This window comes from Pseudophryne corroboree, chromosome 1, assembly GCF_028390025.1.
Source record: "Pseudophryne corroboree isolate aPseCor3 chromosome 1, aPseCor3.hap2, whole genome shotgun sequence".
NCBI lineage: Eukaryota > Metazoa > Chordata > Amphibia > Anura > Myobatrachidae > Pseudophryne > Pseudophryne corroboree.
In genome coordinates, this window is record NC_086444.1 from 684672445 (window position 1) to 684691720 (window position 19276).

Genomic DNA, 19276 nt, shown 5'->3' on the forward strand with positions numbered 1-19276 from the left:
GAAGACCCGTGGCCTCTACCTCTAAGAAAGGACCTGCTCCAGCAGGGACCATGTCTGTTCCAAGACTTACCGTGGCTGCGTTTGACGGCATGGCGGTTGAACACCGGATCCTGAAGGAAAAAGGCATTCCGGATGAAGTCATCCCTACCCTGATCAAAGCCAGGAAGGATGTAACTGTGCAACATTATCACCGTATTTGGCGTAAATATGTTGCGTGGTGTGAGGCCAGGAAGGCCCCTACAGAGGAATTTCAACTGGGTCGTTTCCTGCATTTCCTGCAAACAGGACTGTCTATGGGCCTAAAATTAGGGTCCATTAAGGTTCAAATTTCGGCCCTGTCAATATTCTTCCAAAAAGAACTAGCTTCAGTTCCTGAAGTTCAGACGATTGTCAAGGGGGTACTGCATATACAGCCTCCTTTTGTGCCTCCAGTGGCACCTTGGGATCTCAATGTAGTTTTGGGGTTCCTAAAATCACATTGGTTTGAACCACTCACCACTGTGGACTTAAAATATCTCACATGGAAAGTGGTAATGCTGTTAGCCCTGGCCTCAGCCAGGCGTGTCTCAGAATTGGCGGCTTTATCCTATAAAAGCCCTTACCTAATTTTTCATACGGACAGGGCAGAATTGAGGACTCGTCCTCAATTTCTCCCTAAGGTGATTTCAGCATTTCACTTAAACCAGCCTATTGTGGTGCCTGCGGCTACTAGGGACTTGGAGGATTCCAAGTTGCTGGACGTAGTCAGGGCCCTGAAAATATATGTTTCCAGGACGGCTGGAGTCAGAAAATCTGACTCGCTGTTTATCCTGTATGCACCCAACAAGCTGGGTGCTCCTGCTTCTAAGCAGACTATTACTCGTTGGATTTGTAGTACAATTCAGCTTGCACATTCTGTGGCAGGCCTGCCACAGCCAAAATCTGTAAAAGCCCATTCCACACGGAAAGTGGCCTCATCTTGGGCGGCTGCCCGAGGGGTCTCGGCTTTACAACTTTGCCGAGCAGCTACTTGGTCAGGGGCAAACACGTTTGCTAAATTCTACAAATTTGATACCCTGGCTGAGGAGGACCTGGAGTTCTCTCATTCGGTGCTGCAGAGTCATCCGCACTCTCCCGCCCGTTTGGGAGCTTTGGTATAATCCCCATGGTCCTTTCGGAGTCCCCAGCATCCACTAGGACGTCAGAGAAAATAAGAATTTACTTACCGATAATTCTATTTCTCATAGTCCGTAGTGGATGCTGGGCGCCCATCCCAAGTGCGGATTGTCTGCAATACTTGTACATAGTTATTGTTACAAAAAATCGGGTTATTATTGTTGTGAGCCATCTTTTCAGAGGCTCCTCTGTTATCATGCTGTTAACTGGGTTCAGATCACAAGTTGTACGGTGTGATTGGTGTGGCTGGTATGAGTCTTACCCGGGATTCAAAATCCTTCCTTATTGTGTACGCTCGTCCGGGCACAGTATCCTAACTGAGGCTTGGAGGAGGGTCATAGGGGGAGGAGCCAGTGCACACCAGCTAGTCCTAAAGCTTTTACTTTTGTGCCCAGTCTCCTGCGGAGCCGCTATTCCCCATGGTCCTTTCGGAGTCCCCAGCATCCACTACGGACTATGAGAAATAGAATTATCGGTAAGTAAATTCTTATTTTCTTTTCTGGCTAACCTTTCTTCTGAATTATTTTTCCTCCAGTTATTTTTAATAACATGAATTCCACAGAATGAGACAAGTTCAGATATATCACAGTTATGTGTATTCTGGAAATGTGCTGACTACCCATGTGTCGGTAGTCCTTTTTTGATATTTCTGACGTGTTCACTCATTCTTTCAACTTTCTAGTGGTTCTCCCCACATATTGCTTGTTACACTTACACTGCATCAGGTAGATGACATTCTTACTATCGCATGTAATAAAATCTCGAATGGGGAATTCTTTTTTTGTATTAGTTGAAGTGTATTTAGTTAATGCTGTATTCGTGCCTTTGCAGTTCCTGCACATAAAGCAGGAACCGCATCTAAAGAATCCCTTGGATTTTATTTGATTCTTCTTATGTCCGTCCTCCAACATACTGTTGACTACCCCTTTTTTTATATTATCCGCCTTTCGGTATATGAATATTGGTCTCTCTGTAATATATTCTTTTAAAGTAGGGTCTTTCAATAGTACCGCCCAATGTTTCTTTATAATCTGTTCGAGATCCTTATATTGACTGTTATATTTGGTTATAAAAGTTTTTGTTTCCAACGTTTTATTCTTTTTGTCCTTGTTGGACTTAATTAGCTCTTCTTTATTCTTCCTTCCATACTCTTCAAATGAATCAATGATCTTATCTTCTTTATATCCTTTCCCAATGAACTGTCCCTTAAGTGAAGTGCCTTGTTCTTGGTAGTCTTCAACCTTTGAGCAGTTCTTCCTCACTCTATGGAACTGACTATTGGGTACAGATGACAGCCAATTGGGATGATGGTTGCTCTTGTGGGGGAAGAAGGAATTACAATCCGTGAGTTTGACGAAGGTTTTTGTCTCTACCTTCCCATTTTCCACGAAATGAATGATTTGTAATCCGTATTGAATTCCTCCCGATCAAGGAAAAACTGAGTTGCCTCCAGACCGTGCTCGTGGTCAATGGCTGTGTATAAAGATGCTACATCAGCCGTGACCAAAATGAAATCGGATTCCCATTGTAGTGAGCTAAATTTTTCAATCACTGCCGTGGAGTCTTTAAGATAAGACACAGGTTGGATGTTATAGATTCTGTACCTGCGACAATGGGTCTCCCTGGTGGATGTTCCGGGTTTTTATGAATCTTTGGGAGGGTGTAGATCACTGGAATAGATGGATGCATAATCGTCATATATTTCCGTTCATTCTCCGTAATGATTTTTTTTTGTTCATATTTCTCTAGCAGATCCATTAGTTTTTTATTTATCCCTTCTGAGGGGTTACCTCTCAGTTTCTTATATGTCACCGGATCGTCAAGTTGTCTCATAATTTCATTTTTGTAGTCATCCACATTCTGGATGTCAACCGAGCACCACTTATCTGCTGCTTTGATGACAATGGATGTATTCTCCTCCAGATTTTTCAGGGCATCTTTCTTTCTTATTCAAATTAGGTTCCCTTATTTTTCTAATTGTTTTGTTCTCTATATCCTCCTTCACCATTTTCTCAAAGGTTTCAATAAAGCAACATTTTTTATGGGCTGGGAAGAAGATGGACTTGGGTTTGAACGTTGATGGTGCACCGTCTGATGGTTCTTTCGTAGGAGGTTGATCATGGAAGTACTTCAGAGTGAGTTTTCTGATGAACCTCTGAAGGTCCACATAGGCTCCAAAGCGATCTATATTGCGATGAAGCATATTTTAGTCCCTTTTTTAGGACATTGGTTTCATCGTCAGTTAAGATGTGTTTACTGAGATCATATATCTTAGTATATTCAAAATCCTCTCCTTCCGAACCTGGGTGGATATCATTCCTATTCTCATTCCTCGTTGCCTTTTTTATCTTTTCCCTCCTCTTATGGTACTTCCTCCGATGGTCCCCTTCCAATGGCACTGGGCTGCGACGGGAATGGGACCACAAGGAGTAGAGCTGGTGGTGCCCTGAGAGGTGATATTATATGTGTATAAGTGGCACTGATACTGTGGGCATTGCTTTGGGCTTTAGCTGTACTGCTACCGTGGGCATTATTATGTTATAAGTGGCACTGATACTGTGGGCATTATGTTTATAAGCGTCACTGCTACCATGGACATTATTATGTGTATATGCAGCGCTGCTACAGCGGGCATTATTATGTGTATAAGTGGCACTACTACCATGGGCATTATTATGTGTATAAGTAACACTGCTACCGTGGGCATTGTTATGTGTATAAGTGGCACTGCTACCGTGGGCATTGTTATGTGTATAAGCGGCACTGCTACCGTGGGCATTATTATGTGTATAAGTGGCACTGATACCGTAGGCATTATTTGTATAAGCGCCACTGCTATCCACAGTGGTTTCCTTTTTTTTGTCAACTTTCACATTATACTGTTGATATAAGTGAAGAGGAGAGGGCAGTTGAGGTGATTGAAGGTAGGCCACATCTCCTGTTGCCACACACAATTAGGCCCTTTGTAAATTTCAGCTCCAGGCCCATGTGGACCTTAATCTGGCACTGGGTCAGGTGTATGATGCACCGTGGGTCGCATAGTGTATGCACACTATGCAATGCAGCATACATTGCATCCGACCATCGCGTCATATGCAGGAAAGGCTCTACCATTAGGCAGCTGCCGGGGCGTTTGGTTCTGGGGAGGCAGTGGCGCATGACCATGTGACACGTCCCCTTTACGTCACTAAAAGGGGCATGCCCAGTATTCACAGAAACGCTGTGTTGCTCCCAAGCTCTCCCGGCACTTGAATGAATGTCATGTGCATGGCTTTCATTTTCCCGGTGTGGAGAGATTTTAACCCCTCAACCGCTAGGCTGGACACAGAAATTCAAGCAGGGTGCATTTCAGCATGTCGAAAAGGGAACAGGATGCAGTGCTCCACTTAAACAGCCTAATGGGAACACTAAGTTCATGTCTCAATATGCAAAGACATGTTGAATCCTCTCAGCCTGCTCCACACTGTGCCTGTCCATAAAGTTTAATAGTGTGGGCTGGCTCCTCCCTCTATGCCTCTCCCACAGACCTCAATTTAGAATTTTTGCCCAAGAGAGCCGGACACAGCTAGTGGAGCTCCCACAAGGGTTTCACTAAAAGATAATTCTAATGCTTTAAATCAACACAGGAAGGCTGCTGGCAACAGCTTCCCTGCTTCGAGGGAGTTAGCAGGGGAGCAAGATCCAACTTCCTGCATAGTTCAATGGCTCTTGACTCCACTGACAGGACACCATTAGCTCCTGAGGGCACTGATCGCATAGCTCTAGATAGTGAACGCTCACTCCCGCAGCACGGCCGCCACCTCCTAACATGCTGAAGAGTTGCTGAGTGGTGAGTCGCAGATCGTCAGAACGGGACGCTGGCGTTTTCTTTAGGGCGGCATAAGGAACAGAGTTCAGCAGTGACAGGCTGCGCTCCGGCGGGCTCACAGTGACACTTAAGGGTGCAGAGCGCAGAGGGGTGCTCTGAGCCGGCATTTCCCTACACTGGTCGACAAAAGCTGTACAGGGGCTAGATCCCGCTGTCCAACATAAATCCCTCAGGCCAGTATAATCTCTAAAGCGGCGGGAGAGAGCCGCGCCATTACGGGGGTGGGGCTTCTTCCTCACTATGACCCAGCACTCACCAGCACCATTTTCTCTGACGTCCTAGTGGATGCTGGGAACTCCGAAAAGACCATGGGGATTAGCGGCTCCACAGGAGACTGGGCACAACTAAAGAAAGCTTTTAGGTCACCTGGTGTGCACTGGCTTCTCCCACTATGACCCTCCTCCAAGCCTCAGTTAGATTTTGTGCCCGGCCGAGGTTGGATGCACACTAGGGGCTCTCCTGAGCTTCTAGAAAGAAAGTATATAATTAGGTTTTTTATTTTACAGTGAGACCTGCTGGCAACAGGCTCACTGCAGCGAGGGACTAAGGGGAGAAGAAGCGAACCTACCTGCTTGCAGCTAGCTTGGGCTTCTTAGGCTACTGGACACCATTAGCTCCAGAGGGACCGACCGCATGGAACTGGCCTTGGTGTTCGGTTCCGGAGCCGCGCCGCCGTCCCCCTTACAGAGCCAGAAGTAAGAAGAGGTCCGGAAAATCGGCGGCAGAAGACATCAGTCTTCACCAAGGTAGCGCACAGCACTGCAGCTGTGCGCCATTGCTCCTCATACACACTTCACACTCCGGTCACTGAGGGTGCAGGGCGCTAGGGGGGGGGGCGCCCTGAGCAGCAATAAAAAGACCTTGGCTGGCAAAAATACCACAATATATAGCCCCAGAGGCTATATATGTGATAATTACCCCTGCCAGAATCCATAAAAAAGCGGGAGAATAGTCCGCGAAAAAGGGGCGGAGCTATCTCCTTCAGCACACTGGCGCAATTTCTCCCTCACAGCTCCGCTGGAAGGAAGCTCCCTGGCTCTCCCCTGCAGTCTACACTACAGAAAAGGGTAAAAAAGAGAGGGGGGGCACTAAATTTAGGCGCAGTATATATAACAGCAGCTATAGGGGACATAATTCAGTTAGTCCCTGCATTATATAGCGCTCTGGTGTGTGCTGGCATACTCTCACTCTGTCTCCCCAAAGGGCTTTTGTGGGTCCTGTCCTCTGTTAGAGCATTCCCTGTGTGTGTGCGGTGTGTCGGTACGGCTGTGTCGACATGTTTGATGAGGATAATGATGTGGAGGCGGAGCAGATGCCTATAGAAGGGATGTCACCCCCCCCTGCGGGGCAGACACCTGAGTGGATGGACTTATGGAAGGAATTGCGTGCACGTGTCGACTCCTTACACAAAAAATTTGACGACATGCCAAATGCGGGACAGCCGGCTTCTCAGCTCGTGCCTGTCCAGGCGTCTCAAAGGCCATCGGGGGCTCTAAAACGCCCGCTACCTCAGATGGCAGACGCGGATGTCGACACGGATACTGACACCAGTGTCGACGACTATGAGTCTAGTCTAATGTCCACTAAGGCCATTCGTTGCATGATTGAAGCAATGAAAGAGGTGTTACAAATTTCTGATATAAACCCAGGTACCACTAAAAAGGGTATTATGTTTGGGGAGAAAAAACTACCCGTAGTCTTTCCCCCATCAGAAGAATTAAATGAAGTGTGTGAAGAAGCGTGGGCTTTCCCTGATAAAAGATTGGTAATCTCTAAGAAGTTACTAATGGCGTTCCCTTTCCCGCCAGAGGATAGGTCACGTTGGGAGACACCACCTAGGGGGTGGATAAAGCGCTCACACGTTTGTCTAAAAAGGTGGCACTACCGTCTCCGGATACGGCCGCCCTCAAGGAACCTGCTGATAGAAAGCAGGAGGCTATCCTGAAGTCTGTATATACACACTCAGGCATTATACTTAGACCTGCTATTGCGTCAGCATGGATGTGCAGTGCTGCCGCTGCGTGGTCAGATTCCCTGTCAGAAAATATTGACACCCTAGACAGGGACACTATTCTGCTAACCATAGAGCATATAAAAGACTCAGTCTTATACATGAGAGATGCACAGAGGGAGATCTGCCGGCTGACATCTAAAATAAGTGCACTGTCCATTTCTGCTAGGAGAGGCTTATGGACTCGCCAGTGGACAGGGGATGCAGATTCAAAAAGGCACATGGAAGTTTTGCCTTATAAGGGTGAGGAGTTATTCGGGGATGGTCTCTCGGACCTAGTTTCCACAGCAACTGCTGCATTTTTACCCCATGTTCCCTCACAGCCTAAAAAGGCGCCGTTTTATCAGGTACAGTCCTTTCGGACTCAGAAAAACGGGCGTGGAAAAGGCGGGTCCTTTCTGTCCAGAGGCAGAGGTAGGGGAAAAAGGCTGCAACAAACAGCAGGTTCCCAGGAGCAAAAGTCCTCCCCCGCTTCTTCCAAGTCCGCCGCATGATGGTGGGGCTCCACAGGCGGAGCCAGGTACGGTGGGGGGCCGCCTCAAAAATTTCAGCGATCAGTGGGCGCGCTCACAGGTGGATCCCTGGATCCTGCAAATAGTATCTCAAGGGTACAAACTGGAATTCGAGGCGTCTCCACCCCACCGGTTCCTAAAATCTGCCTTGCCGACAACTCTCTCAGGCAGGGAGGCTGTGCTAGAGGCAATTCACAAGCTGTATTCCCAGCAGGTGATAGTCAAGGTGCCCCTACTTCAACAAGGACGGGGTTACTATTCCACACTATTTGTGGTACCGAAACCGGACGGTTCGGTGAGACCCATTTTAAATTTGAAATCCTTGAACACATACATCAATTCAAGTTCAAGATGGAATCGCTCAGGGCAGTTATTGCAAGCCTGGACGAGGGGGATTACATGGTATCCCTGGACATCAAGGATGCTAACCTGCATGTCCCCATTTACTATCCTCACCAGGAGTACCTCAGATTTGTGGTACAGGATTGCCATTACCAATTCCAGACGCTGCCGTTTGGACTCTCCACGGCACCGAGGGTGTTTACCAAAGTAATGGCGGAAATGATGATACTCCTTCGAAGAAAGGGAGTTTTAATTATCCCGTACTTGGACGATCTCCTAATAAAGGCGAGGTCCAAGGAGCAGTTGTTGGTGGGAGTAGCACTATCTCAGGAGGTGCTACACCAGCACGATTGGATTCTGAATATTCCAAAATCACAGCTGGTTCCGACGACACGTCTACTGTTCCTGGGTATGATCCTGGACACAGTCCAGAAAAAAGTGTTTCTCCCGGAGGAGAAAGCCAAGGAGCTGTCATCTCTAGTCAGAGACCTCCTGAAACCGAAACAGGTGTCGGTGCACCACTGCACGCGAGTCCTGGGAAAGATGGTGGCTTCTTACGAAGCAATTCCTTTCGGCAGGTTCCATGCCAGAATCTTTCAGTGGGACCTGTTGGACCAATGGTCCGGATCGCATCTTCAGATGCATAGTCTAATAACCCTGTCTCCAAGAACAAGGGTGTCTCTGCTGTGGTGGCTGCAGAGTGCTCATCTTCTAGAGGGCCGCAGAATCGGCATACAGGACTGGGTCCTGGTGACCACGGATGCCAGCCTTCGGGGCTGGGGGGCAGTCACACAGGGAAGAAACTTCCAAGGACTATGGTCGAGTCAGGAGACTTCCCTACACATAAATATTCTGGAACTAAGGGCCATTTACAACGCCCTAAGTCAGGCAAAATCCCTGCTTCTACACCAGCCAGTACTGATCCAGTCAGACAACATCACGGCAGTCGCCCATGTAAATCGACAGGGCGGCACAAGAAGCAGGATGGCAATGGCAGAGGCCACAAGGATTCTCCGATGGGCGGAAAATCACGTACTAGCACTGTCAGCAGTGTTCATTCCGGGAGTGTACAACTGGGAAGCAGACTTTCTCAGCAGGCACGACCTCCACCCGGGAGAGAGGGGACTTCATCCAGAAGTCTTCACGCTAATTGTAAATCGATGGGAACGTCCACAAGTGGACATGATGGCGTCCCGCCTAAACAAAAAACTAGAGAGATATTGCGCCAGGTCAAGGGACCCTCAGGCGATAGCTGTGGACGCTCTGGTGACACCGTGGGTGTACCAGTCAGTTTATGTGTTCCCTACTCTGCCTCTCATACCAAGGGTACTGAGAATAATAAGAAAACGAGGAGTAAGAACAATACTCGTGGTTCCGGATTGGCCAAGACGAGCGTGGTACCCGGAACTTCAAGAGATGATCTCAGAGGACCCATGGCCTCTGCCGCTCAGACAGGACCTGCTGCAGCAGGGGCCCTGTCTGTTCCAAGACTTACCGCGGCTGCGTTTGACGGCATGGCGGTTGAACGCCGGATCCTGAAGGAAAAGGGCATTCCGGAGGAAGTCATTCCTACGCTGATTAAAGCCAGGAAAGATGTAACTGCAAAGCATTATCACCGCATATGGCGGAAATATGTTGCTTGGTGTGAGGCCAAAAAGGCCCCAACAGAGGAATTTCAACTAGGTCGATTTCTGCACTTCCTACAAGCAGGAGTGACTATGGGCCTGAAATTAGGCTCCATTAAGGTACAGATCTCGGCTCTGTCGATTTTCTACCAGAAAGAACTGGCTTCACTACCTGAAGTTCAGACGTTTGTGAAGGGAGTGCTGCATATTCAGCCCCCGTTTGTGCCTCCAGTGGCACCTTGGGATCTCAACGTGGTGTTGAGTTTCTTAAAATCACATTGGTTTGAGCCACTTAAAACCGTGGATCTAAAATATCTCACGTGGAAAGTGGTCATGTTATTGGCCTTGGCTTCGGCCAGGCGTGTGTCAGAATTGGCAGCTTTGTCATGTAAAAGCCCTTATCCGATTTCCCATATGGATAGGGCAGAATTGAGGACTCGTCCTCAGTTTCTCCCTAAGGTGGTATCAGCTTTTCACTTGAACCAACCTATTGTGGTGCCTGCGGCTACTAGGGACTTGGAGGATTCCAAGTTGCTGGACGTAATCAGGGCCTTGAAAAATTATGTTTCCAGGACGGCTGGAGTCAGGAAAACTGACTCGCTATTTATCCTGTATGCACCCAACAAGCTGGGTGCTCCTGCTTCTAAGCAGACTATTGCTCGCTGGATTTGTAGCACAATTCAGTAGGCGCATTCTGCGGCTGGACTGCCGCATCCTAAATCAGTAAAAGCCCATTCCACAAGGAAGGTGGGCTCATCTTGGGCGGCTGCCCGAGGGGTCTCGGCTTTACAACTTTGCCGAGCTGCTACTTGGTCAGGGGCAAACACGTTTGCAAAATTCTACAGATTTGATACCCTGGCTGAGGAGGACCTTGAGTTCTCTCATTCGGTGCTGCAGAGTCATCCGCACTCTCCCGCCCGTTTGGGAGCTTTGGTATAATCCCCATGGTCCTTTCGGAGTTCCCAGCATCCACTAGGACGTCAGAGAAAATAAGATTTTACTCACCGGTAAATCTATTTCTCGTAGTCCGTAGTGGATGCTGGGCGCCCGTCCCAAGTGCGGATTGTCTGCAAAACTTGTACATAGTTACTGTTAACTAAAGGGTTATTGTTGAGCCATCTGTTGAGAGGCTCAGTTGTTTTTCATACTGTTAAACTGGGTATAGTATCACGAGTTATACAGTGTGATTGGTGTGGCTGGTAAGAGTCTTACCCGGGATTCAAAATCCTTCCTTATTATGTCTGCTCGTCCGGGCACAGTGTCCTAACTGAGGCTTGGAGGAGGGTCATAGTGGGAGGAGCCAGTGCACACCAGGTGACCTTAAAGCTTTCTTTAGTTGTGCCCAGTCTCCTGCGGAGCCGCTAATCCCCATGGTCCTTTCGGAGTTCCCAGCATCCACTACGGACTACGAGAAATAGATTTACCGGTGAGCAAAATCTTATTTTCTCCCTGCAGATCCTAGGAACAGGACACTGACCTCCTCTTGACTCCTGCGGTACCAGGGTGTTATAGAAGGGGGCAGTACATAGCATAACCTTATATGTTAATATTGCGCTGAGGTGGCATATATAATTGCATATATAAAACTTCAAAGGGCACATAGGGGCTGGCTCTGAACTCTGTTGTTCCTCTCACGATTTTGGTACGAATACTGTCCCTGACATAGCCCTGTGTGACTGTGTTTTGTGAGAGTGTCATTTTGCACAATATCATGTCTCAAGAATCGGGTGCAGCAGAGGTCGCATCCTTAGAGGACGCCATTTTAGGTACTCAGGATTGCAATGTGGTAGCTCTTCCCTCAGGGGATAAGCCTATATGACTTAAGGGAATAAAGGGAATGATATCTCAAATTTCCCACAAAACGTCTCATACTGAGAAAGAAACACAGGTTTGGAGACAGTCTGTAGAGAGTAATTTGTTTGCAGAACCCTCTACTTCTACCAAACCAGCAAAAAAGCGTTCACTTGCTGAAATTATGCAAGTCGACACGGATACCGGATACGGGGGAGGGCTCAGATGACACCAGGATAGCTGACGCTGCCCTGGATAAAAGTAAGAGACACATGATTCAAGCCATAAAAGAAGTGTTATCAGTGTTACAGGAAAAGAAAGCTTATTTTAATTTGCATAAAAAACCTGAAGTTACTTTTCCTCCTTCAGAGGAACTTTACACTCTATTTGAAAAATCCTGGTTAAATCTATAGAAAAAATTCCAAAGAGAATTCTGGTAGCTTATCCATTCCCTACAGAGGATAGGAAAAAATGAGAAACCCCGCCTATGGTCGACGCTTCGGATTCAAAAAGGATTACTTTACCTGTACCCGGTATGGCATCACTTAAAGAACCAGCCGACCACAAAATTGAAACTACACTCAAATCCCTTTACACGGCCTCAGGTACTATTCTTAGGCCCACTATAACATGTGCATGGGTATCTAGTGCCATTGTAAAATGGTCTGAGAATTTATCAGAAGAACTAGATACTATGGATAGGGATGATGTGGTTTTACGCCTGTAAAAAATACTACAGAGAAATGGGATGTATTAAAATCACTGCTAATTAATAATACTCGTAAATTTATTCCTTCCGGCAGCAAAAAAAGGAATACCAATCCAAATCCCAGGAATCCCAAACCAATGTGGTTTAGCAAAAATATAAAGGAATTAATGGACAAAAAAAGAAGAGCATTTAAAAAATACAAATCTGAGGGGGATGCAGAGTCATTCCAGCACTATAAGGACTGTAACAAAATATGCAAAAAAGGAATAAGAGCAGCTAAAGTAGAAACTGAAAAACTAGTAGCAAAGGAAAGCAAAGCGAATCCCAATTTCTCTAACGTCCTAAGTGGATGCTGGGGACTCCGTCAGGACCATGGGGAATAGCGGCTCCGCAGGAGACAGGGCACAAAAATAAAGCTTTAGGATTAGGTGGTGTGTACTGGCTCCTCCCCCTATGACCCTCCTCCAAGCCTCAGTTAGGTTTTTGTGCCCGTCCGAGCAGGGTGCAATCTAGGTGGCTCTCCTAAAGAGCTGCTTAGAAAAAGTTTTTAGGTTTTTTATTTTCAGTGAGTCCTGCTGGCAACAGGCTCACTGCATCGAGGGACTTAGGGGAGAGAATTTCAACTCACTTGCGTGCAGGATGGATTGGATTCTTAGGCTACTGGACACCATTAGCTCCAGAGGGAGTCGGAACACAGGTCTCACCCTGGGGTTCGTCCCGGAGCCGCGCCGCCGACCCCCCTTACAGATGCTGAAGATTGAAGGTCCGGAAACAGGCGGCAGAAGGCTCTTCAGTCTTCATGAAGGTAGCGCACAGCACTGCAGCTGTGCGCCATTGTTGTCACACACTTCACACCAAGCGGTCACGGAGGGTGCAGGGCGCTGCTGGGGGCGCCCTGGGCAGCAATATTTAATACCTTTATGGCAAAAGAATACATCACATATAGCCATTGAGGCTATATGTATGTATTTAACCCATGCCAGATATCTAAAACTCCGGGAGAAAAGCCCGCCGAAATAGGGGGCGGGGCTTATTCTCCTCAGCACACAGCGCCATTTTCCTGCTCAGCTCCGCTGTGAGGAAGGCTCCCAGGACTCTCCCCTGCACTGCACTACAGAAACAGGGTAAAACAGAGAGGGGGGGCATTTTTTGGCGATATTTTGATATATTTAAGCTGCTATAAGGAACAACACTTATATAAGGTTGTTCCCATATATATTATAGCGCTTGGGTGTGTGCTGGCAAACTCTCCCTCTGTCTCCCCAAAGGGCTAGTGGGGTCCTGTCTTCGATAAGAGCATTCCCTGTGTGTCTGCTGTGTGTCGGTACGTGTGTGTCGACATGTATGAGGACGATGTTGGTGTGGAGGCAGAGCAATTGCCGATAATGGTGATGTCACCCCCCAGGGAGTCGACACCGGAATGGATGGCTTTGTTTATGGAATTACGTGATAATGTCAGCACATTACAAAAATCAGTTGACGACATGAGACGGCCGGCAAACCAGTTAGTACCTGCCCAGGCGTCTCAGACACCGTCAGGGGCTGTAAAGCGCCCTTTACCTCAGTCGGTCGACCCAGACACAGACACTGAATCTAGTGTCGACGGTGATGAAAAAAACGTATTTTCAAGTAGGGCCACACGTTATATGATCACGGCAATGAAGGAGGCTTTGCATATCTCTGATACTGCAAGTACCACAAAAAGGGGTATTATGTGGGGGGTGAAAAAACTACCTGTAGTTTTTCCTGAATCAGAGGAATTAAATGATGTATGTGATGAAGCGTGGGTTAACCCAGATAGAAAAGTGCTAATTTCAAAAAAGTTATTAGCATTATACCCTTTCCCGCCAGAGGTTAGGGCGCGCTGGGAAACACCCCCTAGGGTGGATAAGGCGCTCACACGCTTATCAAAACAAGTGGCGTCCTGATACGGCCGCCCTCAGGGATCCAGCTGATAGGAGACTGGAAACTACCCTAAAAAGTATATACACACATAATGGTGTTATACTGCGACCAGCCATCGCCTCAGCCTGGATGTGCAGTGCTGGGGTCGTCTGGTTGGATTCCCTGACTGAAAATATTGATACCCTGGATAGGGACAGTATTTTATTGACTATAGAGCAATTAAAGGATGCTTTCCTTTATATGCGAGATGCTCAGAGAGATATTTGCACTCTGGCATCGAGAGTAAATGCGATGTCCATATCTGCCAGAAGGAGTTTATGGACGCGACAGTGGTCAGGTGATGCGGATTCCAAACGACATATGGAAGTATTGCCGTATAAAGGGGAGGAATTATTTGGCGTCGGTCTATCGGATCTGGTGGCCACGGCAACTGCCGGAAAATCCACCTTTTTACCTCAGACCCCCTCCCAACAGAAAAAGACACCGTCTTTTCAGCCGCAGTCCTTTCGGTCCTATAAGAACAAGCAGACAAAAGGACAGTCATATCTGCCTCGGGGCAGAGGAAGGGGTAAGAGAGGGCAGCAAGCAGCCCCTGCCCAGGAACAGAAGCCCTCTCAGGGTTCTGCAAAGCCCTCAGCATGACGCTGGGGCCTTACAAGCGGACTCAGGAGCGGTGGGGGGTCGACTCAAGAATTTCAGCGCACAGTGGGCTTGCTCACAGGTGGACCCCTGGATCCTGCAGGTAGTATCTCAGGGTTACAGGTTGGAATTCGAGAAGTCTCCCCCTCGCAGGTTCCTAAAGTCTGCTTTGCCAACGTCTCCCTCAGACAGGGCGACGGTATTGGAAGCCATTCACAAGCTGTTTTCTCAGCAGGTGATAGTAAAGGTACCCCTCCTACAACAGGGAAAGGGGTATTACTCCACGCTATTTGTGGTACCGAAGCCGGACGGCTCGGTAAGACCTATTCTAAATCTGAAATCTTTGAACCTGTACATACAAAAATTCAAGTTCAAGATGGAGTCACTCAGAGCAGTGATAGCGAATCTGGAAGAAGGGGACTTTATGGTGTCCCTGGACATAAAGGATGCTTACCTGCATGTCCCAATTTGCCCTTCACATCAAGGGTACCTCAGGTTCGTGGTGCAAAACTGTCATTATCAGTTTCAGACGCTGCCGTTTGGATTGTCCACGGCACCTCGGGTCTTTACCAAGGTAATGGCCGAAATGATGATTCTTCTGCGAAGAAGAGGCGTATTAATTATCCCTTACTTGGACGATCTCCTGATAAGGGCAAGGTCCAGAGAACAGCTGGAGGACGGAGTAGCACTAACCCAACTAGTGCTGCAACGACACGGGTGGATTCTGAATTTTCCAAAATCTCAGTTGACCCCGACGACACGTCTGCTGTTCCTGGGAATGATTCTGGACACGGTTCAGAAAAAGGTGTTTCTTCCGGAGGAGAAAGCCAGGGAGTTATCCGAACTTGTCAGGAACCTCCTAAAACTAGGGAAAGTGTCTGTGCATCAATGCACAAGAGTCCTGGGAAAGATGGTGGCTTCTTACGAAGCGATTCCATTCGGCAGATTCCACGCACGAACTTTTCAGTGGGATCTGCTGGACAAATGGTCCGGATCACATCTGCAGATGCATCAGCGGATAACCTTATCGCCACGGACAAGGGTGTCTCTTCTGTGGTGGTTGCAGAGTGCTCATCTGTTAGAGGGCCGCAGATTCGGCATACAGGACTGGGTCCTGGTGACCACGGATGCCAGTCTGAGAGGCTGGGGAGCGGTCACACAGGGAAAAAACTTCCAGGGAGTATGGTCAAGCCTGGAGATGTCTCTTCACATAAATATACTGGAGCTAAGAGCGATTTACAATGCTCTAAGTCTGGCAAAACCCCTGCTTCAGGGTCAGCCGGTGTTGATCCAGTCGGACAACATCACGGCAGTCGCCCACGTAAACAGACAGGGCGGCACAAGAAGCAGGACAGCAATGGCAGAAGCTGCAAGGATTCTTCGCTGGGCGGAAGATCATGTGATAGCACTGTCAGCAGTATTCATTCCGGGAGTGGACAACTGGGAAGCAGACTTCCTCAGCAGACACGATCTACACCCGGGAGAGTGGGGACTTCATCCAGAAGTCTTCCACATGATTGTGAACCGTTGGGAAAAACCAATGGTGGATATGATGGCGTCCCGCCTCAACAAAAAACTGGACAGGTATTGCGCCAGGTCAAGAGACCCTCAGGCAATAGCTGTGGACGCTCTGGTAATACCGTGGGTGTTCCAGTCAGTGTATGTGTTCCCTCCTCTGCCTCTCATACCAAAAGTACTGAGAATTATACGGCAAAAGGGAGTAAGAACGATACTAGTGGCTCCGGATTGGCCAAGAAGAACTTGGTACCCGGAACTTCAAGAGATGCTCACGGAGGATCCGTGGCCTCTACCTCTAAGACCGGACCTGCTTCAGCAGGGACCGTGTCTATTCCAAGACTTACCGCGGCTGCGTTTGACGGCATGGCGGTTGAACGCCGAATTCTAAGGGAAAAAGGCATTCCGGAAGAGGTCATTCCTACACTGGTAAAAGCCAGGAAGGAGGTGACTGCACAACATTATCACCGCATTTGGAGAAAATATGTTGCGTGGTGTGAGGCCAGGAAGGCCCCCACGGAGGAATTTCAACTGGGTCGATTCCTACATTTCCTACAAACAGGATTGTCTATGGGCCTCAAATTGGGGTCCATTAAGGTTCAAATTTCGGCCCTGTCGATTTTCTTCCAGAAAGAATTGGCTTCAGTTCCTGAAGTCCAGACTTTTGTAAAAGGAGTACTACATATACAGCCCCCGGTTGTGCCCCCAGTGGCACCGTGGGATCTTAATGTAGTCTTGGTTTTTCTCAAATCCCATTGGTTTGAGCCGCTCAAATCGGTGGAGTTGAAGTATCTTACATGGAAATTAACCATGCTACTGGCCCTGGCTTCAGCCAGGAGAGTATCAGAATTGGCGGCTTTATCATATAAGAGCCCATATCTGATTTTCCATACGGACAGGGCAGAACTGCGGACGCGTCCTCATTTTCTGCCTAAGGTGGTGTCAGCGTTTCACCTGAACCAGCCTATTGTGGTGCCTGGCGCTACTAACGATTTGGAGGATTCCAAGTTGTTGGACGTGGTCCGGGCATTGAAAATATATATTTCAAGAACGGCGGGAGTCAGAAAGTCTGACTCACTGTTTATATTGTATGCACCCAACAAGATGGGTGCTCCGGCGTCTAAGCAGACGATTGCTCGTTGGATTTGTAGCACAATTCAACTTGCACATTCTGTGGCAGGCTTGCCACAACCTAAATCTGTCAAGGCCCATTCCACAAGGAAAGTGGGCTCATCCTGGGCGGCTGCCCGGGGGGTCTCGGCATTACAACTCTGCCGAGCTGCTACTTGGTCAGGGGCAAACACGTTTGCAAAATTCTACAAATTTGATACCCTGGCTGAGGAGGACCTTGAGTTCTCTCATTCGGTGCTGCAGAGTCATCCGCACTCTCCCGCCCGTTTGGGAGCTTTGGTATAATCCCCATGGTCCTGACGGAGTCCCCAGCATCCACTTAGGACGTTAGAGAAAATAAGAATTTACTTACCGATAATTCTATTTCTCGTAGTCCGTAGTGGATGCTGGGTGCCCATCCCAAGTGCGGATTGTCTGCAATACTTGTACATAGTTATTGTTACAAACAAATTTGGGTTGTTATTGTTGTGAGCCGTCTGTTCAGAGGCTCCTACGTTTGTCATACTGTTAACTGGGTTCAGATCACAAGTTATACGGTGTGATTGGTGTGGCTGGTATGAGTCTTACCCGGGATTCAATATCCTTCCTTATTGTGTACGCTCGTCCGGGCACAGTATCCTAACTGAGGCTTGGAGGAGGGTCATAGGGGGAGGAGCCAGTACACACCACCTAATCCTAAAGCTTTATTTTTGTGCCCTGTCTCCTGCGGAGCCGCTATTCCCCATGGTCCTGACGGAGTCCCCAGCATCCACTACGGACTACGAGAAATAGAATTATCGGTAAGTAAATTCTTATTTTTTTTTTTTCTAAGTACATTAACAGCAAGAGACTAAAGAAGGAGAGTATAGGCCCTTTAAAGGACAAGAGGGGAGTCTTAATAAAAAATGAAATGCTGGGTCTAACACAAAATCTCAACAAAGATAATGTCTCACTGCTAAATGCTTATTTATGTGAGGAGGTAGTCTGTGACCGATTAAAAAAGTTAAAGATTATTAAGTCACCTGGTCCAGATGGAATTTACCCGAGAGTTCTTATGGCGTTGCACGCTGAACTAGCAAGACCTCTATTTTTGATCTTCATGGATTCGGTTAAATTGGGTATGGTTCCCAAAGACTGGCATATAGCGGAGGTAGTGCCGATATTCAAAAAGGGGAGCAAAGCTGAACCAGGTAATTATAGCATGTAGAGAAAACACAGATCGGTGAAAAATACTAGTGGGTTAAACACCTGTAGAGACTTATGGGTATATGCAATTGCGGTCGAATTCCCGAAATTGTCGAATTTCGGGTCATTTTCGACCAAAAAAAAAATTCGCCTATGCAATTCAGTGCTTTCCGACCAAAAAACGGACTTTCAAAATTCGACTTTTTGAAATTCGAATTTTTGCAAATTCGACTTTTCTGCAATGATATAAGTGCTGCAATTCGACCAAAGCATATTCAATTCAAGTTTGGAAATTCGACAGCAGTGCTTTTAGACAGCAAATTCGTCATTTTCAATCCGCCACACTTTGGAGGGTGAAAACAATTAAAAAAAATTTAAACATGTTTTTTTTTGTGTTTTTTTTTTTGGGAATAGCAGATCTATTTATATTAGAAGGGATTAGGTACTTTTTTTTTTTTTTTTTGGAGGCACAAATATTATTTATATATTTTTTAAAATATTATTTTTTTTTATTTTTTTTTTTATTGCTGGAACGGTAAAATCCTAAAAAAAAATGGCGTGGGGTCCCCCCTCCAAAGCATAACCAGCCTCGGGCTCTTCGAGCTGGTCCTGGTTCTAAAAATACGGGGGGAAAATTGACAGGGGATCCCCCGTATTTTTAAAACCAGCACCGGGCTCTGCGCCTGGTGCTGGTGCCAAAAATACGGGGGACAAAAAGCGTAGGGGTCCCCCGTATTTTTAACACCAGCATCGGGCTCCACTAGCTGGACAGATAATGCCACAGCCGGGGGTCACTTTTATGCCGTGCCCTGCGGCCGTGGCATTAAATATCCAACTAGTCACCCCTGGCCGGGGTACCCTGGGGGAGTGGGGACCCCTTCAATCAAGGGGTCCCCCCCCCCCAGCCAC